This window comes from Anastrepha ludens, chromosome 4 (genome assembly GCF_028408465.1).
Source record: "Anastrepha ludens isolate Willacy chromosome 4, idAnaLude1.1, whole genome shotgun sequence".
Lineage (NCBI taxonomy): Eukaryota > Metazoa > Arthropoda > Insecta > Diptera > Tephritidae > Anastrepha > Anastrepha ludens.
In genome coordinates, this window is record NC_071500.1 from 121,346,595 (window position 1) to 121,374,479 (window position 27,885).

General features: G+C 37.8%; 1 pseudogene; it reads right to left on the reverse strand.

Annotated features, from left to right (window-relative positions):
- Nucleotides 1–345: 345 nt before the first annotated feature.
- On the reverse strand, nucleotides 346–27,885 carry LOC128861989 (ribonucleoside-diphosphate reductase large subunit-like; annotated as a pseudogene).

The window sequence follows — 27,885 nt, forward strand, 5'->3', positions numbered from 1 at the left end:
CAAAAAATGTTGTTCCCTGGCTTGTGCGTGACCATCATCCAGCCTCTGTAATCGTTTGGTGAGGCGAGTCTTGTAAAGGCATTACATCTCTTCATTTCTGCGTAAAAGGGGCAAAAGTGTACCAGGAGGTTGTCGTACAAGGCGTGGTAAAGTATCTGAGCAGTACTCTCTTCAATGGAAAGCGTTGGACTTCCAACAAGACTCAGATCCAGCCCATCAGGCAGTAGTAGCTAAAACAATATTCCTGAGTTCATAGCCACAGAAGATTGGCTGTCTGGAAGTTCAGATCTGAGTGCATTGGCCTGCCGAAGGCCTCACAGAAATTTGGAGATTCTCAAACAAGTTCTAGAATTGAGTGGGCTTTATATTCCACACATCATATTAAAGAAATCTCTTACAAACTCGTGAAAATTCATACGTTTCGTAGGGTTCATATTTTTCGCCAATTTACAACTAGCTTCCAAAGCCCCGCAGTAAATTGTTTCGAAAATTTGTTGATTACATTGAAAATGCTTGGTCGCTTTTGTTTGGATAACGCAAAAAAAGAAGGGAGTTCGTGAAATTTGAACGCCAATGCCAATGGGATGATGCCTGAAATATAATATTTTTGCCTGATGTATAACTATGATTTCGTTTAGATTCCATGTACGACCTTAGAAACCATCTAAAGTCAAGGAAAATCGTAAATTTTTTCAGGCGTGACAAGTGTATTAAGCGCGATCGATGCAAAGTTGCATACAGCCACTTCAACCTGCGCGGAATATTCAACAATTTTGGTGCATAGGTTGCTACATTTGATAGTTCCAATATTCTGCTGATTACTTTTCCTATTGCCAGTTTCAGTGCCTGTGATTCAATGATGGCGAACTTTGAGTTTTTGCTCTTGGCGCGTCCTTCCTGTTCGTACTTTTCAAATAATTTCTTGAATTTTTTGCCCAAAACTTCATATAAGCCGGGGCACTTGTGTGGACACAGCAAAAACCAGTCTTCCTTAGCGTGAAATCGTCATAAATCGATTAGATATCCACAAAGTATAAAAAATTATCTATTTTTGTTCTCTTCTTTGGCAGTATTTTTCTTTAAATCCAAAAACTCAAAAATATCTGCATGCCAAGGTTAAAAGTCGCTTGCCACCACTTTTATCTGCATAACGTGTGAAATGATTCAATACTCTCCACCTAGGCACCAAGGCATTTGGGATGTCATTTGTGCCTGCTAATCAAGTCCCCTTTGCACTTACGCAATGCGCCTAATGCCGTCAAAGCATATTAATGCACTTTGGTGGGCAGAGATGAAAATGAAATCAAATTGGAGATTCAACCATAGTCAATAGAAAACGCGGTGATAATCGTGACTGTCTAGTGCCAGCAGCAAAAAGTGTCGGTGAAGTAAAAAAGACCAGATACGTAGATGGGAAGAACACTTTGAAGCAGTTAGCAACATTGCTTTAGCAGCGAATCTAATATTGAAGTATGTAGCACAATTAGCAAAATTACAACATCCTACCCCAGTCTATCGAAGATCAAGAATGAAGGGGTTGAAGCCCAATAAAGCCGCGGGCGAAGATGGCATAAGCCCAGGACTATTGATCATTAAAGAATAACCCTGCTCAATGCCATCTACAAAATTCTAATCACGGTCATACAAACCAAACTCCAATGCATCGAACACTCCTTAAGTGACGAGCAAGCTGAATTTCGCAGTCACCGAAGCTGTGTTGGCCAAACCAACACTCTTCGTATCATAGCAGAACAATCAGTTGAGTGGCACTCACCGCTTTGCATGCTATTTGTCGACTTCAAGAAGGCATTCAACGCAATCAAACGAGACTCAATATGGCTGGCGTTGAGTAGAAAGGGGTTCCCGTTACGATAATGCGCCTCATCAGAGCCCTTTATGGGAACTCCAAACTGGCAGTGCTACACAATGACAACTTCAGCAACCCATTCACCACCAATGCATGTGTACAAAAAGATTGTCAACTGGTGCCTCTTCTCTTCGTCTTCGCCGACGACGTCATTAGCCAATTGGCTTTGCAACAAAAAAGGCATCGTATGCATCGTTTCATCAGTCATCTTAAGAACCTGGACTTCACCGATGATATCTGCATCCGTTCTCACGAACTCTTGCATGTCAGACTACACCGCTGGCACGCACTCTTGGACAGGAGGTCAACATCGCCAAGACGAAGGTTATGAGAGTCAACCACATATAATGGTTGACGGGCGCCCGGCTGCCCTACTTAGGTTGCACTATCAGGACAGACGGCGGAGCAGATGCAATTGTAAACTGCGGACTAACCAATGCAAGGGTGGCATTCGGGGGAATACATACAGTACGCGCGAATTCGCAAATCTCCAGATGCTCTAAACTGCAAATATTCAGCTCAGGTCTGAAGTCAGTATTGTTGCAGGGGAAGTGAAACATGGCTGGCCTCCAACACCATCACCCAGAGGCTACAATCTTTCGCCAACAAATGTTTAGCTTGAAGACTTTGTTGTTGTTTTCAAAGAAAAACATGCTCTTCTCCAGCCAAAAAATTAGTACTTGAGGTCAATGAACACTGAAATAAAGAAAAAAATGTATCTTACCGAAAACATCGATACATCGAAGATCCGATTATAAATGCCGAAAATATAAGGAAAAATGTAGAGGTGACCCCTACCTACGGCCCAACAAAAAACTCAAATACTCAAAAGCTCAAAATGTACGGCGAACTTTGGTGCGGTTGAATGTGAATATATGTAATGGAAATTTTTTGATGCTTAACACACAATAAAAATTTTGAAAAGGGTCAGCAAAGCCCTTTCAATTTAATTTAATTTTATCATTTCCAAACACTTTTGTTTATTTAAATTTAAGCTCAGGCTCGTATTTCTTTCCTTTCGACTACACCCGTCAGAGAGTTTTGAAGCAATTCAATTCAATGATTACGAAAAGGTCTGTGTTTCTTGGGAATAAGCGAAAAATAAAATGTTCTGGGAAAATGAAAGATAAAGTACGAGGCCATTCTGTTATCACAAACTTACAAAAAAAGAAACAAACAATAAAAAAATTGTGTTTCAGCGGAAGCAAGCGAATAAATAAAAGAGTGCAACAATGTGTTGTAGTAAAGTAAAAATAACTAAAAGATAAGAAAAAAACCTGGAGGCAAAAGGACCGGCTGAAAGTAAAAAAGTGAATGAGGGGCACACGAAATGGATAGCAAGCGAATGTTAACTTAACAAAGAAATGAGTAAAGGTATAGTATAAATGTAAGTATATGATTATTTATAAATAAAAATACAACAATAACATTTTCGCAAGCATAAAAGAAGTATGAAGATATGAAAAAGGACACAAGCGAAAACAAGCAAAAACAGAGTGTAGCAACACGTGCGAATCAGTGGTGCCTTCACGCATCATAAGCAATATTTATATTTATATATATATTTATGTATGCGAAAATGTGTGTGTCTGTTTCTGCATGAATACTAGGTTGACCCTACTCACGCGAATTGTGGCTTCAATAAACCCGTATGGCAGTCAATTTGAAGTATGTCAAATTTTTACACAAGCAAAGACAAGGCGGAAGCAGAAGAGAAAAACGGGAAGTTCGCTTGCATTACTTAAACGTTCAACCATTTCGGGAAATTTTGTTTACACTTTTGTATTGAGCGAAAGCATCACTCATACGCCAAGGTGTGCGGCGATGAGCAACGAGATAAAGGAAATAAAGGAACGGTGGATGAGATAATTTATGCATTTTTCTTTGACATGTGCCACTCTCCGCACAGTTGTTCTTTTTTTTGATTGGCGCGATAACAGCTCAAGCGATCTTCTTTCTCGTGTTAACCGGCGCCTGCAGGAAACACCAAGTGAAGTCAAATCTCTCAAATACTTCAAGTAGCGAGTTTTGTTCGTTGAGGGAGGACTTTACTACTCAATTGCTTACTTAGTACAAAGTAGCACTTGTTGGAAAGAGAGATTGATTCCGTTTGTAGAATTCCACGCAAGTGGGGAAAGTCCCTGATAATTATTCACATAGAAGTGCCCAGGACGATTTTTCTACATACGGTCCAAGCAGTTCGTAACTTCTGGGCTTCACCTAAGTATCCTCCGAACATTCGTTTGAAAACGAGCTTGTGTGAGAAGACGAATCTACCCAGGATACCTGGTTGTGCGCTGGGTTTGGAACCCGCCACGTAAAAACCATGCACAACGAAAACCAAAGCGAGTCCTCGGATGACAACTGCCTGTTGTAATGACGACCTCTACAAACGAACTAAGGTTTCCGAACTAAGGTATCGTAGTTGAGCTCTGTTCCTTTCGCGAATGAAGCTTAAAGAGTTCGCGTAAATGTGGGTTGAAGCATTGAGTTGAGATTTGGTTCAGCACCTCAATACTTCCATACTTTTAAATTAGTATTGGGGTATATCAGTAAGAAAATTGGTAGGACCATTCAAATTGGGATTCTTTGAATGCCGGGGCTTATTGGCAATGAAAGAAATGCCATTAATTTGTCGACAAACTCACAAAGAAGAGAGTATAAGCTCTCTGTATGGCTCCAAGAACCTTTGCGGCTTGGGCAAAAGAAGAGTGTTGTCTCTCACCAAAGAAGAAAACGAAGCTTACAGTGAACTATACTGGGGCATTTTTGGAAAGCGCTTTAAGGGTTGCATGAGTTTCTCTGAGAACAACTTCTGAATTAGCGCGGTAAATTTGGCTGAAACAACACCTGACTAGCCTGGGAACTTATTTTTCAAAGCTCTGCAGATTCTGTAGAGAATATAACGAAACTGTATGCAAAAGAGTCCGGAGTGACCTTTTTATCGGATGTCACTATTAAGTTTAAGCACTTATTTTGCACACTAAAGTTAGAAAAAGGGTCAAAGAATATTTTATAAATCTGGGAGTGTGCACAATGTGTCTTAAGGTCCCCAACAATAATAATATCATATTAATAACGAATTTCACAAAAACCAACCTTCCAGATATCACGGGTAAAGAAATCTATCGAAAAAAGCATTTACCGGCGGCAAAGAATTGGCCCTTGTGCTCCGTAATTTAGTTTCTTAATGAAGAAAGAAAAATACCTAAGAATATTATGGTCCACATATGTCATGTGTTCTAAGAAAATCTTGTTGAGTAAAAATAATAACTTATTTCAAGAAAAATAAAAAGGGAATTTCAAACATCCAGTGCTCAGGCCGGCCCATTCCAGTCCTGGTCCCAGATATTATTGTAAAAGCCAAAAAACGTGTTCTGGAAAATACCCGTTTAAAAACAAGAAAATACTTAGACCTTCTGCTATAGTTACGAATGTCTTCTATGTATTTATCCTCCTGTGCTTAAGGACAGAAAACAGAATTTTCATATCACTTAGATGTTGCATTTAATTCTATTCTCCCCTGTCTGCGAGCAGCACGTGACATTTTGTTTATAGCCCATTTTGCAGTAGGTTTGACGCCGGTGCGATAAATTTAGAAAGAAACTTAAAGTGCAAACTTAAAACTTTGTTGTTTATTGTGGTTGTGCGAGATTATAAATGTATACATGCGTTGATTGAAGTATTCAGTGTGTTGAACTAAAATACAAGTGCGTTAGGAGGTTGTAACAGAATAGGGTAAGTCGGTTGGTTCCTGTTGCTCGACGAGACGATGGTTTCTGTTGGTGGTTTTGGTGCTGCTGTTGCTGCTACTGTTGTGCCGATTTGGTTGAGTATATTTGAGACAAAGCAACTAATTTGCAAACAAATTGATAATTTTCCTACTTATATTATTCTAGTCAAGGACGAAAAAACATGGTTTCTTTTATTAAATACTTCTGAACTTAAGTGTTTCCATACTATTTTGGCTCAACAGTTCATATGGAGAATCACGCCACATGAAATGAACTTGCTTTAGATGCAGTGAGAATATTCGAGCTTGTGGTGGATGGTTGATTTGTTGAAGAAACGGATAGATCAAAAAGTTTACGGAACGAATAGAGGTGAACATGAAATTAAATACCAATTTATTTTTCCTTCGCATTATACTATTTTCTAAGCGTTTCTACTTCGTTTCATTTATTTCATCAATACCAGAAAAATACGAGTATGCAGAAATCTCAAATTTCAAATCATAGACATTAATTAATGTTTTTCACGAAAGCCGTTTTTCTTCTTTCTTCTTAATAAATTAGAAATTGAGGGAGAAATCTACATTTTCCTAATGGTTTGAAAGCCATAATTATATCGAACCACGGCATTTATTGGCTTAAGGCTTGAATAAGTACCATTGAGCTCGGTCCTGAAATATTTATTGTTTAGACACGAAGTTAGAATCTCCGAAAACTCTTTGGAATTAAAATCTTTAGCTTATGGAGTAGTGCGTCGTGTTATACCTTATCGAAGGCCTTAGCAACATCGAGAACTATGGAAGAGCATTCTTTCTTCTTTTTGGTAAATATTTTATTTATATAAGAACGAATATTGAAATGATATGAATTCATTACTGTTATAAACGACTTTATTAAACTCAGCAAAAATCGCCTACGCGGTTATCGCACCAATTAACAAGAAGAGGAACGCTCCAAAAATAATTTGACCAAAATGGGGCATCAGGCGTTCCAAGGTCGGTCAAAGAAAAAGGACTGTATGTTAGTTAGTTTGATCACAAGGTTAGTTGGTACCAAATTTCGACTTCTTCGCCGAAGCTGCAAGAATGAGGAGGATGAAGAGTCTGCCAGACATATTCTCTGTCACTGTCCTGTGTGGCATGGCACCAGCCTTATAAGTAGATACTTTAGCTCATCGTTCTTGAGTGATTTCGATGACCTTTAGGATATAAGTGCCAGCCATATCAATGGCTTTGCAAAGGAGACTAGCAGGTATATGCCTACTGTGGTATCACAATAAATCGGCAACGGTCTAAGTGAGTTGGTTTAGAGACCGAATGGCACCTTACCCTAGTTCACGACTCATATTTTTCCTGCAGGGTTGTAATACTTTTCGCACACTACCAAGATCATACACAGACTCGCTCAACACCACAATGGCCACAATGGCTACTCATTTGATTTTTGATTCATATTCATTTAAAGCACAGCGCTGGTGTTAAGAATGGGCTAAATGTAAAAATAAAATCCAGAGCAGAACAAAAATACGACGCAAACGGAAATTTCATTTCACATAAATAATGCCAGACATACCATTCTTTCTTTCCGCTCCCCAAGCTGCCATCTTCCAGCATTGCACCAGCTTCATTGCTCTTTTAACTTCAGTTTACGCGCTGGATGAAAAACTACAAAAGGTAATGATGATAAAGGCCAACTTCTTTGTAAAAAAAAGTACTTGGGTAGAAGGTGTTTAAGAGAGAATAGCACAACAAAGTGGAAAGCGCCTCCCACCTGCAACCTGCAGTGGCTGCAAGCCAGCACAACGTAGCGCTTGATAAGCTACGAAACCTCGTTAACTTAAATTGACATAATAATGACAGCAGCCAAATGGAAACTGTGCCAGCACAGCTATGCACAACAGCAGATGAGGGCGATAAAGAGCACCAGTCAAAGCTATAACCGTACAAAGGACTGACTAAAAAATCGTTGGCAATGCAATTCATTGCTTACCAATCTAACCAATTTCGCTGTTGTGTAAGAATAGTTTCTCCCTAAACTGTGTTGCCGTGCTCGCCCACATTAACTTCATCCACATTTTAATTTTGTTTTTCTTAAACGGAAAATATGCGTTTAGCTTCAATTTATTTAAATTACGTCCTTTTCATTTGCTTTGAAATTTGATGAAGAAAAATGCTACGCAAGTTCCTTCCTGTATTCAATTTTGTACTACCGTAATTGTTGCTGCGAAGTAAAGCTAAGGGAACTTACAGGTCTTTGGTAATAAATTATGAGGAAAATGAGAAAACTAAGGGTATTTTCCTAATAATGGATGAAATGGAAGTGAATTCGGAAGCAGTAAAAAAAACCATATTATTAAAATTATTATCTTAGGCTAAAGGAAGGAAGAATGCTTTTCGTATATTAGATGAATATTTGTAACTCTAAAAATATAGCAAAATATAACGAAAAGCGTCTTAGTTTTAAGTAAGATCTATTGCAGCTTTTTCTTATATGGAATATGAAATATCTCAATATAAAATATCTCACTATATAAGTATAATATCAAATATTCTTAAAACACGATATCACTCCGCGGTATGAGCTTACACCTATGCCTTTGGTGCAACGCCAATAAACGTCACACTCGCAGAAAGTGGTTAGATTTAGTTTTACATTTATTGGAGATTTGCACCTCGACCGCATGGTCTCTTGTGCCCTCTACTCGTGACAGTAACTCACCCAGACCCAGTTCCCTTACTAAACTTAAGATAGAACTGGGTTGGACTGAACATATGTGCCTTTCTTCTGGCTGTAAATGACCGAGATGTATCTACCTTCTCCGTGCTAAAGCGCTGCATTCCAGGAGAAGGTGCATTGGAGTCTCCTGGGACTAGTCGCAGAAACGAAAAGAGTCAGTAGATCATATCCCGACCATGATCATGTGCAGATGACTGCGCATTCTGCAATGGCCTGTGAGAATACCTTGTTATTTTCAAAGCTTGGCCTTATTATTTTCAATATTCTGATTGTAGCCCCCAGTAACTCCAGCTCTTTTCTTCTTCTTGATGGTGTGTTGTCTCATAGCAATGAAGGGCTCAGGTCCTATTACTGACGAGGCCGGAGCCAATGTTAATTTGTTCCCAGTTATACCCCTGTGTCCTGGGGCACTAATCAGCCGGATGCGTTTGTAAGTTCCTAACAGATTCAGTTTCTAGATACTCACAAGGGCCAGTGATAACTTACTCTTATAAAAAAAAAATGCAAACTAATCTTCACAGACGGTTCAAAGAGCGCAAACCAAACAAGCTTCAGCGTTATATACAATGACATAATATTAATTAGCAAGGTTTTACCTTATTACAGCACAAATTTTGCTGCAGAAACGATAGCCATATTTGAAGCAGTACAATATGCTAGCCAAACACCTGGAAAATTTGCAATTTGTTCCGATTCCTTAGCCTCATTAGAAATGATAAAAAGTATAAACAATAATAATTATTATACAGACTACATAAGAAACTGCTTACTAAAATTCAAAAATAAAATCGAACTCATATGGATACCAGGACACGCTAAAATCAAGGGCAACGAACTAGCAGATTTAGCAGCAAAAGAAGCACAAAACCGCCCCCTAACTATGTCTCTGAACCTCCTACACACAGATATTAAAAAACATATAACAAAAATATTCAAAAATACACAACACTCCACATTCGAACAAACAACAAGCTGGTACAAATTTGTTAACCCAAAGAAGCAAGCGATCAATGAACACACATTTACACATAATACTAACATAACTAGAAGGGAAATAACAAAAATAATTAGACTACGACTTGGGCACACACGACTAACACACGAATATTTAATAAAAAAAGACCTAAACATCCTAGACGACTGCACACATTTTACAAACCACAGAAAATCACTAAACAACACAAAACCTACTGATCTATATTACTTTTAAACAATTCTACAGAGAACATTATTAAACTTATAAACTATTTAAAATATTGTAATATCTTAAATGAAATTTAGCTAACACCCTACATACGCATATATACACACCCAGTATATTGGCTTAAGGCCGCAGTAGCCATAGTTATAAGCTTTTTTTGTATTTTATAGTTAACTATAAATACAATTGGCCATAAAAAAAAAAAAAAAAAAAAAAAAAAAAAAAAAAAAAAACTTACTCTCCCAAGATTTCAAAGCCTTGAGAGCCGCCTGACTTTCGCTCATTCCGGAAGTTGCTGTCTAAGTAGTTCTCTGTACATAGATAGATGGTATACACCTCCATTTGGAAGATGCTTGGAAAAGTGGCTTACCCCATATTGAAGGAAGAGCCACCGCAAAGAGATAAAATTATTATTAAGTTATCAATTTACAACAACTCCATCCTTAATAAACATATTGCCCCCCTCATGAGAAGAAAAATGGTCTTTGCTGCATGCCAAAGATATAAACCCGTCTTTAACAACCAATTTTGTCACAGATATCCATATGGGAAATTAACACTTCACCCCTGACATAGCAATGTATTTTTACTATACCAAATAAGATACACAGATAGTAGTATATAAATAATTATTTGCAAATTTCCATAAACATTGATATGAGTATGCCGCCATTTTCTCTGCTGAGCCTTTTACTATGCTGTTCATGTGCGATGGTCATTTTAAAAGTCCGTGCAAAGCTAACACAACTGGCACTACAGCCAGATCGATAATTTTTTTTTTTTTTGTATTTGGCATTCGTTTGAATCGGGGCAATCTAATGATTTTCAAAAAATGCCTTTTCTATCAACGCAGTTCGTTTCAAATGCTACATCTAGTGTTTCCCAATTTGAAGAAATGGCTGGCGAGAAAATAACATATTTTATTCAAGCGAGGAGGTGATTGCAATTGACCTTCCTCGCTTGAGGATTACTTAGAAATAACTTAAGTACTAAATTAAATAGATAGTTTGTTTGATAAATAATAAGGCTCAATAAGTGGCTCAAATGGAGAACTTTCCATCGCAAAATCCAGCTCAAATGGAGACCTTGCCATCGCAAAATCAAGTTGAAAACCCCTAAAAAGTCGATATTAAGAAAGGAAAAATTGACGTATTTAGATCTGAGAACTTCAATATAAAAGGGAGTATAAGAGCGAAGCTCTCTATTAGGAACATTAAAACTATTATATCGTATAGAAACATAAAGCTCTGGACAAGTCCTCGGATCTCAACTGATGAAACATTGATAAGCATGCACCAAACACTGTAGGACGGCAAGGGACTATCAAAGTGTAAAACAAATTTCGCCTTGAAGTCTTTCAATCCTAAGTGAATGTTAGGGATACATCGCGTTCTAGATGACATAGACATAGACATAGCTAGTTTTACAGAGTCCTATCATTCAGATCATTCACATGATCCTGCAATAACAATGTATCCGATAGACAGGAGATTCTGCGAACACGTTTCAAATCGCCTGCATAGAGTAAACATTTAGAATACTTGAAACAACGACCAACGTCATTCATGAAAAGTATAATCAAGATGAAGACTGCGACCTCGGGGTTAGCTAGAAATTTACACAAATATATGAAGTTCCATTTCACAAGTATGAGTTTAACCATAAAAGTAAAACCGAATAGAAGTCTAGTTTTTCGAATTTCCAGAGGAGTATTTTGGGCGCGACAGTGTCAAATGCTTTCGAAAAATCCGTATATATGGTTTTAACTTGAAGCTCACTCTTTACCTCAGCGACAAAAAACTGAGAAAAAACAGCTAAATTTGTAAAGTAAATCATCCACCAACAAACCCATGCTGACAAGGATCAACTAATCCTTTGATAGCAAATGCTAGCTTATCCTTGACCATTTTCGCAAAAAGTTTGAATGCTTTTAGATGAAAACAGCTAGAAGCATGGGTGCTTTTGTAATTAGTGCGCTTAGGCGCTCTTATATAAGAGACGTGTAAGATGAAATTACAATGGCAGCCCTCTCAATGGAGCGCAGAGTTAGAGAGTGCAATTACGAGCAAATGATTGCCTCTGAGAAGATTTTTTCATATCAAAAATGCACGGTTGTGATGCTATACATATTTTTGGGTGTAGTTTTCAAGCTTATGCAGGAAGTCAGGAAATTTACAGAAGAGTATCGTCCCGCTCAACTTTTTTAGAACCTGAATTCAAATAAGCTCTACCGCGCTTCGTAATTTAGACTTTTTTCATAATGGCTTTATAAATACTCTGTTTGCAAGGAATGCACCTGTCAAGATAGTTCGAACCAAATTTAATATTATTTACAAATTTATTGGGATTGACTATGATTCTTCTAAACACGTTAACTTCTTTAACTTCTAAATTATGCTTACAAATAATTTGATGTAGCATTTTTTTATATGTTTCTTAAAGCATCTGTGCTAGTCTGTAAATTGTTTTTGTATATTACTTTTTTACTTCAATAAATAAAAAGTATCAAAAAAACAGTTTATTTCTGTTGATTTGCAAGATCGTTCGCACTTCCAATGCCTACTCGAAAATCGAAATCAATCAAATAACAGGTGGCGCTAAAGTAATCCTCCTATCAGAGAATGCTAAAATTTGCGATTGGCCCCTAATGTCAGTTCTGTTTTGATATTTGTGTAGTAAACACATGCGAAATGCACGTTAATAACCAATGTTACGCTACACTGCTCCAGAACGCGGAATATTGCTGACTATTTATTTGACCAATAATCGGTCGGTGGCTTTGGCACAACGTGAATTTCGTCGCAGATTTCCTCGCCGTCCAACACCTACTGGTGAAACACTGCGACATTTAGCCGCTCGCCTCGAAGAGACTGGCACAACAAGAGATGCTGCCAGGCGTGGCAGACCCCGGAGTAGCCGTTCTGCAGGGAATATTGCTGTTGTAGCCGAGGATGTTATGGAAGCGTGCCACGACGTGCCACGCAAATGGGTATCAGTCGACGGTCTTTGCAGCGAATTTTGGTACAAGATTTGAAGATGTTTCCGTACAAAGTCCAGACGGTGCATCAGCTGTTAGCTGCTGTCCGCCAATCGCGTCTAACATACGCTCTAGCCATCCTTAATAATCACCAAGAAGAAGATGATGTTTCATCAAAAATAATCATGAGTGATGAGGCCCATTTCCATCTTAGCGTGTACGTAAATAAGCAAAATTTACGCTTCTGGGGCACTGAAAATCCGCGTGTAACCCACAAAGAGCCATTAAATTCGCTCAAAGTCACTTTATGGTGTGCTGTTTTCGCTGGAGGAGTCATCGGACCTTTTTTCTTCGAAGACGTCGCGGGCCAAACGGTTACTGTGAATGGTGAGCGCTACAGAGCAATGATCAACGAGTTCTTTTTGCCGCAACCTGATGAATTGGGATTGGAAAACATGAGGTTCTAACAGGATGGTGCAACGGCACACACTGCACGTGCCACAACCGATATGCTGAAGGATGCATTTCCCGGGCGCCTAATCTCCCGTTTTGGCGATTTGCACTGGCCAGCAAAATCACCTGATTTGACCGCTCCAGACTTCTTTTTGTGGGGCTTTTTGAAGTCGCGGGCTTATGTCAACAAGCCTCAGACTGTTGCACTCTTAAAGACAATATCCGTCAAGAAAGTGAGGACCTATCGCCGGAAGTTTTGGCCAAAGTGATGGAAAATGCCATAAAAAGGGCTCAAATGGCAATCAACTGTGGCGGCGGCCATTTACATGATATCATACTCTCGACTTGATGTAAAAAAAATTAAAAGACCAAATAAAAATAATCCAAAAGAAGAATCAAAGTTTTTCATTTTCTTTTTAAATTACAGCCAAAAAACATCGCAAGGTAACTTTTGCGCCACCTTCCATTTATTGATTATTTTTTCTAAAAACTCAATAAATTTCTCTTCAATTACATTTCCTAATAAAAGTGACATAATTCCAACTATTTAATTCACTCTTAAGGAAAACCAAATAATCTCTGGACTGACTTGTCCAATTTCTCCACTGCAATCGTGTCAAAAGTAATTACCGCCTGCTAGTGAAGCGTTATCGATATTTGCACAGGGATAAGTTTTCCCAATCTTACGCACTTAGAGCACTGACCTCTACAAATACCACCAAATATAATATGAACTCAGTGCAAATATGTATGTACAAAATGTATGTAAGTATGCAAGCAATCACGTGCATAAATTAAAATGTCAGTTGCACTGCTATGGATGTCGCTTTTGACAACGAGAAACTTGAAGAAAGCGTAAAATAAATGAAAAGGCCGAGGAAGTAATCAAGAACAGAAATATATATTTATGGAAGAAATGAGCAACGCCCACCAATATCTTGTTGTCACTCACCCAATATGCGCACACCCACATACATACATACATGCTTCTATACTTATACAGAGAAATTTCGTACGCACTTGGCTGTCATCCATCTTAATCAAGGAAAGGCCAAGCAATTTTAATTCCTTCCACTTATTTGGTTATTCATTTTTCACAAAGTTCGTTCGTATGTGCGAGTAAAAGTAAACTTTCTAAAAAGTTGTACACATTTTTGTTCGTGTATACTTACACTAGTATATATGAACGTATGCGCCTACATGTAAACATTCATATGTAGATGTTCAGCGCTTACGACCTAAAACTAGGGGCGGCCGATAGTACTACACCCTAAGATATTTAGTGATGGCTCATCATCTCATTACTGACAATTCCAATTGCAGGACTCTTTGTGAGTATAAATAAAAGCCCCTTTTATATATGACTCGCCTCGCTAGCAGCTATCCCTTGAATAAGTAAAAACTTCATATCAGCGATTAATGGAAACTCTCGCAATTTGAAGAATTGTGATCGGATTCCTCGTTGAAAAAAATACGTGCAAAGAAATTTCTAAAGAAATAACATAAATTGACTTGACTATTTCAACAAGAACTTTAGAGGCTTTCTTTAGTTCGCATCGCCTAGGAATGGTAGTTAGCGAAGAAATTGTCCAATAAATTGCAAAATCAGTACTGCTGAATTGAATAATTAAATTACGGCAGGTAATAGAAGGCACAACAGATTAGCAATAACAAAGAGTTTGCACATCCACTAAATTAGTGCACGTTCGGTACCGCTAAGTCATCGAAGTTTTAGGAGTTGTGTAGATTTTTTGGTATTCTATCAGAAATTTTCATGTGATCGTTAGTGATATCTGGATTCCTTAGTAGAAGGAAAAAGAGAAAAGCCATACAAAATGCATAGTAAAAAGTCGGCTATCATTTTCTGGGTCAGCGTAGAAATTTCATGAATTGATTACTTTTCTAAATGTACTTTAATGAATGGTCAGTCAGCGTTAACTTACTGAGTCAAATACGCGGAACAGTCGTACGGAAGAAAAGTAACCAGCTGGCGAGTATTGAGGATGTAAGAAAATGCCTCCGCTCAGATTGCGAAGGCTAGAAAATTCGCAGAAATTGACAATCCTGAAGTTAGGGCTTCAAAGAACTTTTTTTCTCCCTTTTTTTAATTTAGAAATGGTTTTACGTCGGTGACCTGCTTTCGGCGATAGTGAGTTCATGGTGGTCGTGTTGGTCATGGAAGGAAATGCCTCCGCTCACACAGCGCAGGTTTAAAACTACGAAATTCACAGAAATTGGCAACCTTGCAGCTTGGATCTGGTTCTCAATGAAGTTTTTGCTTTCCAACCCAAACATGGATATACATATGTTGGCGACGCTTTTCGGACTATGGGGAGGTAAAAGTGATCGTAGAAAACCGTCTTAAAAAAAGTTGAAAGAATACATTTTCAGTATTATAAAACCCATATGTTGATTATGAGAAATCCCATTGAGGGGCGATCACATTGAAAAAGTAAAATATAATCTTATAAATACAGAAGTTTCATGCATTAAGGAACTGAGACACGAGTTTATAAACCTCCCCTCGTATGTATCGCATACCGTCTAAAGTACACCCATGCCTACAATTACATTCTCCGCTTTCATATTTTCTTCTTCTAACTTTGCCAAGTTATTACTGACTTGGCGCAGAAACCAAAAGAAATAAATATATTTCCTTATATTGGTTCTGGTTCATTGCCGTTTTAATAATATTTTACTCATAATTACAAGAAATTATTTTTGCTGTTGCTGTTGTCTACAATTATTGCCACCATTCAGCGTGGCAGCAGCATAAATGCAGTCGTTGTTAGATAAGAAAAACTTCGTAGATAAGTATACGCTGGCACAAAATGAATCACCCGATATGGTTCTTGAATATTTTTTTTGCTGAATATAAAAATAAAACAATGTTTTGAATGATGGAAATCCTAATTTTAACCATTACCCTATCTATTGCTTGTCTATTTGTATAATTCAGCTGTTTAGTTCACAAAGGTCAAATATGATTGAGTTATGATGCCAATTATAAATCTTTCAAAGGGCTGATTAATTTTGCGTCGGATTGCAGAATGGTTATAGAAGCCCAGCCTCAATTCGAGGGCTTATTTTTGGTATTTTCGCACCCACAAAAACTCTGAAAATATCAGCGAATTAATATACTTACTATAACTGAAAGAGTTTATTAACCAGTTTGATAAATCAGCGGAATGATGTTGTGTAGGAAGAACCATTCGCTGGTTGGTTTTTAAAAATACCACAAAAATACCTTTAACTATTTTAAGCTTGAGTTTTCTTTAATAAAAAAGGTAAACCTTGCAAGTGACACATGCGGTCAACCTTATTTGAATATATGCGCTTAAATAAAATAATTTTGGTTAAGAAATTTGCACCGACGCATTTTGTTAATTAAAAAACGAGTTGCTTTGTAGTTAGAAATCGACATTTTTACTTAAATTGCGTGAAAATACGCCTACCAACTGAAATTTTTTAAATGATTTTTTTGACAAATGCATTTCGTAATAGTGAAAAAGACAAGAATAAGCTCTAAGTATTCGAGAGAAAAATTTTGAGGCAAATTTTCGGTGCAATCAAAAACAATATCGAGTGGCATATAAGATGGAACCGTGAACTGGACCAACTTAAAAGAGGGGAAATGTTGTGTGGTTCATCAAAGCACAGAGACTAAGATGGCGAGGCCATACCATGAGAATGGACCCCACGAGAGCTCAACGAAAAGTAATTGGCGCTAAAACATTTGCAACGAAATCAAGAGGCAGACCAAGATCAAGATGGATTGACCAACTAGAAGACGACATGAGGAAACTCAAGGTCACCAATTGGAGGGAAACAACCACGGATCGGGTTAAATGGAGACATTTTGTGTAGCAGGCCAAAGCTCACACAGAGCTGTAACGCCAAATGACGATGATGATGCTTTCGTACTATTCCTCTTCACGTTAAAAAGTTCCTTATTTAAATCCTCGAAGAAAACAATTACTGAGTTTAGCTCATTCTTTGACTTTAATTCAGACACTGTTAAGTTTATTATGTACTTCTGGTTTATATTTCTTTTATTTTTTAAACGGCAATGCAAAAGAGCTGAGCTCGATATTTTGGACATTTTTTTCCGAAATGAATATTGAAAATATATCCCAAGGATGGCTGCATGAACAGGAATTTCTACTATTTTTCTTTATCTTTTCCTACTCTTTCTCATGTGAGGAAATGGATATCTTATTCGGCGATGTTGAAAATAATCTATTGCAACGCAGCATCCCTTCATCTCCTGCTCAAACCCAATATTGAATTCGAAGGTTTGTATCCACATATAAAAAAGTTACGCTCTATATTCCATATAATATATAATGACATACTAAAACCGTTAAGTGCTCTATACAAGGAAATAGACGACTACATAAAAGAACCAGTGGTAGTTAGGTGGACTAATTTGGCCACATGCAAAACAGCAAAAGTCATGTCTAGAACTAGCGACAAAAAACTGGCTCAACTCGTACTTACGCTCTGGCGAAACGCTCTCGCGAAAGGACTGCAGAACTATCATAGGTATGCTAACAGATCATAATATATTAGCTGCACATGCGTAGTAGATAGGGATTGCTAACACGGACAAAGGCAGAAAATGCAGAGAGGATGTTGAGGAAACTTTAGAACCCCTTCTGTGCGTCTGTCCGGCATTATTAAAAACGCGTTTAATATGCCTGGGAGCCCCATTGCTTGAGGGTCTGGAGGACGTCTCAAAAGTGGATCTCCCAGCTCCGCTTAGACTCGCCACAAGCGCTGACATCCTACATGATGTCTACTTTAAGTACTCATAGAGATCGGTCTCCATCTGGTATCGCTAGGGACCAAAAGGTGGCTTATTGCCAACCAGGCTAACCTAACCTAACCTATATATGTTTTAATAAAACCAAAAGTAAGCTTTCACCAGCAACATGCATTTTATTTGCTGTGAAAGGTTGCTAGCAACATTAATTATCAAATAAGAAGAAACGTCAGAATGAAAAGTGAAGAAATGTAAACAAACAAATTTATGAGCATCGTTCGAGAAGCAATTAGAAATTTTGATAAGAAAGTTTTTTTTAAATATAAAAATATAACTAATTGTATTATTTTTAAAAGATTTATACTACATTTACTTCTTCTTCTTCCTAAGCGATTTTGGCCAAGTTTAACAAAGCGCGCCAGTCGTGCCAATCGGCGCCAGTTGGACACACCAAGTGACGCCAAGTCCTTCTCCACCTCCTTTCACTGCTACCATCAGCTCATTATTACATCGCCTACGATATTCGCCGTCACCAACGTGCAAAGGTCCAAAAGTCTTCCGCAGAATCTTTACCTTGAACACTCCAAGGAACCCTCATCGGATACTGTCGTCGCCCAAGCTTCTGCGCTATATGCAGAAAATAAAATTAAATAGGAAAACCAAAAATGCAAAAAAAATTACTATCAGCATTTCAAATGAAAAAATCAAAATTGGAATCTTGCTCCCGTGCAAAAAAATAAAATTTAATAAATTAAAAATATTAGAAACTCACATCCAAAAATTCACACATTTATATAATATTTCATTACTGCCAATGCGCTAACGCCGCTGGTACGAAAACGAAGGTTACAAAAATCTGGTGCGATTTAGCTGAGATAAAATTGCATATTCTTCTTCTTAATTGGCGCGATAACCGCTTACGCGATTTTGGCCGAGTGTAGCAAAGCGCGCCAGTCGTTTCTTTCTCGTGCTCACCGGCGCCAATTGGACACACCAAGTGAAGCCAAGTCCTTCTCCACCTGATCTTTCCAAGGCAGATGAGGCCTTTCTCTTCCTCTGCTACCAGCAGCTGGTACTGCATCGAATACTTTCAAAGCCGGAGCGTTTGTATCCATTCGGACGACATGACGCAGCCAACGTAGCCGCAGGATCTTTATTCGCTGGGCTATGTCTATGTCGTCGTAAAGCTCATATAACTCATCGTTCCATCGTCTGCGATATTCGCCGTTGCCAACGTGCAAAGGTCCTAAAATCTTACGCAGAATCTTTCTCTCAAACACTCCAAGCGTCGCTTCATCGGATGTTGTAATCGTCCAAACTTCTGCGCCATACGTTAGGACGGGCATGATGAGAGTATTGTAGAGTGTTAGTTTTGTTCGTCGAGAGAGGACTTTACTGCTCAATTGCCTACTTAGTCCAAAGTAGCACTTGTTGGCAAGAGAGATTCTACGTTAATGCTGGTTCCTAAATAAACGAAGTATTTTACAATTTCGAAATTATAACTGTCAACAGTGACGTGGGTGCCGATATGCGAGTGCGCCGACTGTTTGTGCGGGAGCGATTAAGTTCTGCGGCTCGTACCATGCTCTCCAACATCAGGTTAAAGAAGTCACACGACAGCGAGTCACCCAGTCTGAAACCTCGTTTGGTATCAAACGGCTCGGAGTGGTCCTTCCCAATTCTGACGGCGCTGCTGGTGTTGAGCAACGTCATCTTACATAGCCGTATTAGTTTTGCGGGGATACCAAATTCAGACATCGCGGCATAAAGGTAACTGCTTTCCGTACTGTCGAATGCAGCTTTGAAATCGACGAAAAGATGGTGTGTGTCGATTCTTCTTTCAAGGGTATTTTCCAAGATTTGGCGTATTGTGAATATTTGGTCGATGGTAGACTTTCCAAGTCTAAAGCCACACTGATAAGGTCCAATCAGTTGGTTGACGGTGGGCTTCAGCCTTTCACACAATACGCTTGCTAGAACCTTATGGACGATATTTAGAAGACTAATCCCGCGGTAATTGGCACAAATTGCAGGATCGCCCTTCTTATGGATTGGGCAGAGCACACTTAAATTCCAATCGGCAGGCATGCTTTCATCCGACCATATTTTGCATAGGAGCTGATGCATGCACCTTACCAGCTCCTCGCCGCCATGTTTGAATAGCTCAGCCGGCAGTCCGTCGGCGCCCGCCGCTTTGTTGTTCTTTAGCCGCGTTATTGCTATTCTCACCTCGTCATGGTCGGGTAGTGGAACGTCAATTCCGTCGTCAACGATTGGGGTATCCGGATCTTCACATTCTCTGTGACATGCACAGCTATCACTGTTTAGCAGGTTCGAGAAGTGTTCCCTCCATAATTTAAGATTTCTCTGGATGTCAGTCACCAGTTCGCCGTCTTTGTTCTTACAGGAAAAGGCCCCTGTCTTAAAACCTTCTGTAAGCCGCCGAAGTTTCTGGTAGAATTTTCGGGCGTTGTTTCTGTTGGCCAGCATCTCAAATTCCTTATATAAGTGTATATAATTAGCGTTTACATCTTTAATTCGATGCGATGCACGTATTGCTGTCTCAAATGGAGAACCTACAGTTTCACACCCTGTCCGAATGGCAGAGATAGTTCTTTGTGAAGAGCTTTTTTTATGGCAGAAATACACTTAGAGATTTGTCTGCCAAGGAATGACCACTATTAGAGAAATACTTTTCCATCATTTGGCGTTTCATGCACGGGATTTGGAGGTCTTGGAATACCGAATTCGACCACCAATTCGACTACGGCGACCCCCAAATACCTTTTGTTTTAACTACAAAGAGAAACCTAGCGAGGGTTCCTAATAAAGTGTGCCTAATAAAGTGTGCGGACTGCAGGCATTTTGAAAGTACATATATGGATGTGTAGTACATTGTGTATCCAAAAACTTTCAGCTACAAGACAAACAATATTCCTTAAAAACCAAAAGCGCAATTTAATAAATGCAATATTCAGTTTTACTATCATCGAAATTCAGTGGAACGCCTAGCTACAAAGTGAGAAATTCTTCCCACAGCGACAACGATAGACACCAGTTGAAGCTCAAATACCAGCAGCAAATGTACATAGCTCGACTAAAAATGACTAAAGTTACTTCTGCGGATGACATCGGATGGCTGTTGAAGAAAACTTTTCAGCGCCGCTCGCTACTTTTGCAAATTGGACAAAGTTAAGCCTTTTTTACTTTTCTCTTCTTTTCTTCTTTCCTTTCGCTTTATTTTTCTTAAAATATTCGTTTTTTTTTTTTATTTTTACTTAATTTTCTTTTTATTTCATTTCACTTTGCGTTTGCTCCAAACTAAGGAAAAGTGGAAAAGAAAATGTCTCTTTATTTCGTAATTAGCTGGAGGAAACAAAAATCAAAATGCCATTTTCGATAAAAGTTTTCGTACTAATTTGCCAAGCATATTTCTGCAGAATGGTTATTACTCTTTTTATTACTACAAATGTAGAAGTATTTTAAGTTTTAATTTTCATCTTTTTTTTGCTTCTGTTACTCATTTATTTTAAACTTTTGTTGTTTCTCGACGCACTTCCAGTTTATCACAAATGGAAACCAGGCAATTCAGGAAAAAGCGGAATTTGATAGGAAATCATAAATGACGACGACGAAGCGGAACTATTTCTTCGGGAAATTTTCTCTTCATCCATATTGGATGTTTGCTGAGAGAACGTCATATTCCAAAAATAAGACGAACAATCAAGAAAATTGGCTTGAAAACAGAGGCATAACAGTTATGAGAAATATGTAAGCGAAAATAATGATGTATGTGGAAACAGAATTTTGTTCTCTTAACTTATACAAAAGGAGAAAATTAATCACCCCATCAAGATATTTACAATTTTTGCAAACGGCGGCGTGTGCCAATCTGCCAAATATAATTGTGAACTAGACAGCTACAGTATACAAACAGACAGAAAGCAATGGAGCCCTTTAGGTCTACGAGGTGTGTTCAAAAAGTATCGCGAATTTATAATTTTCGCAGGTTACGCATATTTGAGTTTCACTCATGCCGGCGAGTTCGGCCATTTTTAATGTTCAGTTAATTGTTAACAGCTGCTTTGCTTGCACGTGTTTCGGCTCCTTTTCGGTTTTCACCTATTCAAAAAGATGGCTCAAAGAACCTGTATAAAATTTTGTGTGAAAAACGAAATTAAATGCGCGAATACATTCTGAATTTGACTGTGTCATACGGAGAATCTACTTTGGACCAAAGCAACGTTTATCGGTGGCACAAGATGTTCTCAGAAGGCCAAGAAGATGTGAACGACGAAAAGCATGCCGGACGCCCGAGCACTTCAACAACAGACGAAATATTGATGAAGTGAAGAAAATGGTATTGGCCAATCGTCGAATCACCATTAGAGAAGTTGCTGAGGGCCTAGCTATATCGATTGACTCGTGCCATTCGATTTTTTTCAATTATTTGGCATGAGACGGGTCGGCGCAACATTCATACCAAAACTGGTCAATTTCCACCAAAAGCAGCATCGCATGAACATTGCTAATGAGATGTTGGACTCTGTCCGCGACGACCCAAATTTGCTTCAGAGGGTCATAACTGGTGACGAATCGTGGGTTTATGGTTATAACGTGGAAACCAAAGCGCTATCATCTCAATGGATGGACGAACCGACACCGAAAAAAGCGCGCCGGGTTCAGTCGAATGTAAAAGTTTTACTTACCATTTTCTTCGATTGCAGGGGCATTTTGCATCATGAGTTCTTGCCACAGGGTAAAACGGTCAATAAGGAATATTAGCTGCAAGTTATGCGCAATTTGCGGTAAGCAATCCGACAGAAACGCCCGGATTTGTGGAAGAACAAAAATTGGCTCTTGCATCACGATAACGCCCCTGCTCACACATCGTTGCTTGTGCGCGACTTTTTAGCCAAAAACAACACACTTTGACTTTTTCTTGTTCACGAAATTGAAGAGACCCATGAAAGGACGACGCCACGCTTCGACTGACCAGATAAAGACGGCATCGAAGGAGGAGCTGTACAACACAAAAAAATTAGTGCTTCGAAAATTGAAAAAAACTTGACACAAGTGCATAATATCTCATGGGGATTACATTGAAGGGGAAAAAATAGATATTGATGAATAAATAAAAATAAAAACACTAAATTCGCAATACTTTTTGAACACACCTCGTAAATAAAGGTTTCCACCACTCAACATTATTTAGTAAAAAATTTATTTTGTAAACAAGTTATTTATAAATAAAATGGGATCATTAATTTTGCGCTACCTGTTGGTTATTTTCAATGAAACATTAGTTTTGCGCCAATGAATGTTATTGTATTCCTAATAGAATTATTTCTTTTCGTGGCTAATAACTTTTTTTTCCAATTTATTGATATTACGTTACCGGGAGCGTAAAAACGAAACAAATAAACTTTCTTTTAAGAATAAACCTAATTGAAAAACGGGAAATTCAACTGCGGTCGACTTCTTCAAACTCGAAAATTCTAATATCAGTTATTACTGGTATCCATTTAAAAGATTTTAATTTAGTATTCATTCCTAAGTCAAATTACATACTCACACAATTTTTTCTTACGAAATTAATTAGCTGACTGTTAACTGAACCTTGTAAGACTTGGGGGGCATGAAATTCATGAGATTCGCTACGTGGTTCAATTGACAAATTTTGTCCTTTTCAATGGTTCCTCTTATAGCAGCGATATTTATAATTGAACTACCGGAACTACTACTACTGAATGTATTTCGGAATTTTCGTCTCGTAACGAGTCAATCGCCTAAAATTTTTCAAAATTTTAAACGGAAATATCCAAATTTTTTTAAATGTAATTTTCACAGCGGTCGCCATGCGTCACTGGCATTCAGCTATAATAACCCGCTGCGCTCTAGTTCTCCTTTAATATTTTCACTTAAAGCGGCTTAATGCGTGGTGTTCATCCATTACATCCAGTAGCTCTTAGCGTTTTTCGCACAGTGTCATCACCGACGTTTATTCTGCTAATCTAAGGGAAATTCCTTTTAATTTCTGGGGCAGAAATACGTGCCTCTCGTTTGGGTTTTTTAATAATAACGGATTTATCGCGAGACCTCAATTTTTCAGGCCTTCCTGATCGCTGTTCTCAGTCTAAAGAATTCTTCGACAAAATGCTGTGGATGGTTGAAATACTTCTTTTTGTGGAATTTGATACCTCTTTTATTGTTTTTTTTTTCTTTATTTCGCAAATTAAATATTATTTTTCTTTCCTCCGAAGTAGTTTCTTTTGACTTTTTATCCATATTTTAAACAATTTTTCCCAAGAATGATAGAAAGAAGATTGCGCCCATCAGAGAGTGCGTGACGTCACGTTTGCTAAGCAGTGCAGTGTTGCCAACCATTTGGTCTTCACAATAAATTTTGTGCTTTTTTATACTCAAAATGCGACAATTTTTAAGTTTGGAGTTTGTTTCTTTTTGTTTTTAATTTAAGGCTGCCGAAACTGTAAGTTAAAAAAAAATTATTTTTAAACAAAGGAAGGTTATAAAAGGTCACTCTGAGAAGATTTTAGTGCTAATAAAAATTTGTTGATTATTATACACTTTGAAAGTGAAAATCTATTTGTTTTTCCTTTTGAGGCTATGTCAGACTATTAAATCTTCTTCTCTTAACTCTTCTTAACCTTGAAAACCTTTTAAAAGCGTTTGAATTTAGTGAATACGAATTAAAACCATAGAGGTTTAATCGTTTCGTCCGGTCCTCATTCCTTAGTGGGATATAGGGCATCAAGAGGTGTATTCACAGTAAAAATAAGCAACAAAATACCAGAAAATACTGAAAAAACCATAACGACATTTTTACAAAAAGGGTACTTTATTTTGTTACATAACCTGAAATACAACAAATAAGTCATTCCCTTAACACAAGAGTTTCTATTACCAAAAAAACTCATAAATAAAATTGTACATTTCGATAACACATTTATTTAAAACATAACGCACAATTTAAAAACAATTTGTCACGCATACAAAGTTTTTCAAGTAAATCAATAAAAATTTGTTATTTTATTTTCTTTACCTACACTCCAATAGCGGGACATAGATTTGACTGCTGAAAGGAGAAGAAGAAGAAAAAGTTGGAAATTAAAAATGTAAATAAAGCGAGAAATGTCATATTGGCTGATAAGAAATATAAAAAAGCGTATATCACACGCTTTATTGAGGTTCTTATTTTTATTTTCCTTATTTTTCACTTATACTCGTACACTTTCACGAATTATCTTATTTTTGCGTATATATTCACTAAAACGTTTGGTTATTAACGCACATTTCAAAAAAGAAACGAATATTCATAAACATCAACAATAACCGCAATCATGAGCAATGTGGCCAGATCTTAAAAAAAAGTAAAGTTAAATAAAACTAAGTGAATTATTGAATTAATCTTTAAAAAATGTATATTTTACAAAATTATAAATATATTGTTACATTTTAATTAGAACATATTACAAAAAATTCATGAAGAAATAACTAAAACTCGGAGACTAAATAACAAAAAAATTCCAAATTAAGTTACGAAAATATTAATCTGGCCATATTGATGCTAAAATCACGTCACTCATTGTCAAATTCGCTGAGAGCAAAGTAACGGAACCACGATAGGCGCCATCTCATTATTCTCTCCATTATGAACTTTTCCTATTTTACTAAACATTAATGAGTTCATTCCACAAATATTCGATAGGATTTAAGTCTGGAGGCTCTGATGGTGTTGAGAGAATGTGGCGCATTTGATGTATGATCCACATGCGCGCATCGTGAGCAGTATGCTTGAGATATAGGTAATTTCCAAAACACAGTTTTTACGCACTTTCATTCGCGTTTTCTTTTGAAATATTAAGGTAAAGTGATTTATCCATAAAACCATCAAGAAATACAAGATTACCCACGCCTACTGTTGACATACATCCCCACACCACTACACCCCCACCACCATATTTCACCGTATTTACTGTATTACTGTATTACTTTCTTCCAATTCGGTACTGGGTTTTCTCCAGACTCCAGACGAATAGAAATCTGATAGAAAAATGTTGAATTTACTCCCTTCGCTAAAAATAACGTTGATCCAAAAGTGAAGTGGTTTATTTTTATATTATTATATATTTATTCCTTTGAGAACTCGTATTTTTATTGGCCTTCCTGATGAATGGTTTTCTTCGAGCCATTCGCAAGATATACCCGACACAAGGCCCTGAAAACTTTTTTCGGATGGACTTCTTTATAAAGCCGAGAAGCAAGAGAAGAGCCGGCAGGAGAAAAAACAGTTTTTGAATGTGAACCCGAGATAAAATAATCTTTGTTTTTGTACTTTCTACTAGAAAACTTAGACTTCCGAATAATTTTTTGAGACACTGTATATACATCTGTTTACACAGATCTGCCGTTTTTAAAGTGAATTTTAGTTATTTTTGCTAGTATGTTTTTGGTATGATTTGCAGCGTATTGTTTGACAACATCAAATATCGACATAATCTTTAGGTCACGATGTAAGTCGGTGTTCCTCACATACCTTAGTGCGTTTACTGCGCTTCTTATAAATTTCTTTTGAAATCGTTGAATTTTTTCAAGATGTGTTTATTTAGCCCAGCCCCACAGTGCATGTTATAAGCCCAAATGGACTTAAATATTCGGTTTAATTAAAAGTTCATCTTGAATGGAAAGAGTTGAATTTCTTTCTATATGTAAATTTAATTTTTGCATGTTAAGGTCAATTCTTCATGTTGTATTATAATGTGCTCTTTCCAGCAGAGTTTTGCACCAAGCGTCATTTCTAAGTACTTAGCAATATTGCAGTTTGGATTTTGCGTGTCTAATATTTACGATATTGAATTTTTCTGTCGCTAAAATCTACATGTATTGATTTAGTGTCATTAAGTTTTATATGCCACTTCACAGTCCATTCAATTGTTTTGTGAACGTCCTCTTGGAGTTTACGTGTGAATGAGCCTTCTCACCACCAATTGCTAAAATGCACATATCGTCCGCCAAAGTAGCCGCCCTGCTATATTTATGAGAAATGAGCTGAATCTCCGATGATGGGGCAGGCAAAGTTACTCTCACATTGGTCATTTTGGATGGCCAAACCTTGCAATCTATCACTCTTGTGGATGAAACTATCTACCTACTAAAAAAGTATCGTTTCCCTAAATTTCTACTTAAGCTCAATTTACAGTCTCGTTGTCAAAAAATCGAATATTTTCATTTGCTTTTTTAGCGTGTCTTGTCTTATTTCCGGGAAACTTTTTTCTCACCTCTGCATCATGTCACCAATTAAGTAGGAAAAATTATTAAGCGATGGGAGCAACAACAAGAGCAAAAAACCTTCACCGAATGCAAGGAAAATGATCAAATCAAGCTTAAGCCTCACTCTCTCTTCGTAAAGCTAAGCGGGAAGCAGAACAGCCATAGCAAGTTTTTACGGAAAGCAAGCACGCACTTTCTCTAGCAAACATCCAATATCTGCCGGTATTTAAACGGTAGCGATGGAAGGACGCAGAACGCGCTCATCAGCGCACTCCTACAGCCTGGTAATTTAATCAATGGCGACAACAGAAAACCGCCGCAAAAAACACAAAACATAGTAATTAGAGTGGAAAGAGAGGAGGCGAGTACGTGAGGAACGCGCGCTTATAAAAAATATCAGAAAATTCATAAAAATTATGTGAATATAAAAGTTGAAATTAATGAGCGGCGTCAGCTTCGACGCTTACGGCAAAAGGTATACCAGTACAGCTGCGGCAATTAAACGCTTTCCAATCAAGGCGACAAATTAGATTTTCCGCATGAAGACATTACAAAAAATACAAGTACAAACCTGCACTCTTACATCTACTAAATGGGCGGCGCAGAAATTAAATTATATCAACATTGATTAAAACTTAATGAGAAGAAAAAGAGCGAGCACACACACACTTACGCGGATGCGAATAAACTAACACCGATGGTACTAAATGGGTCAGCGAGTCCGGAAACTGCCAGGGCAGATGGCTGGCTGGAAGTGGCACCTTGCACACGGCCCCCACAGACAACATCCTGTTGCTGATGTTTGGGCTGCTTTGTGCTGCCACCACTTTGCGACACGTCTTTAGTGGTTATTTTCACCTTCAT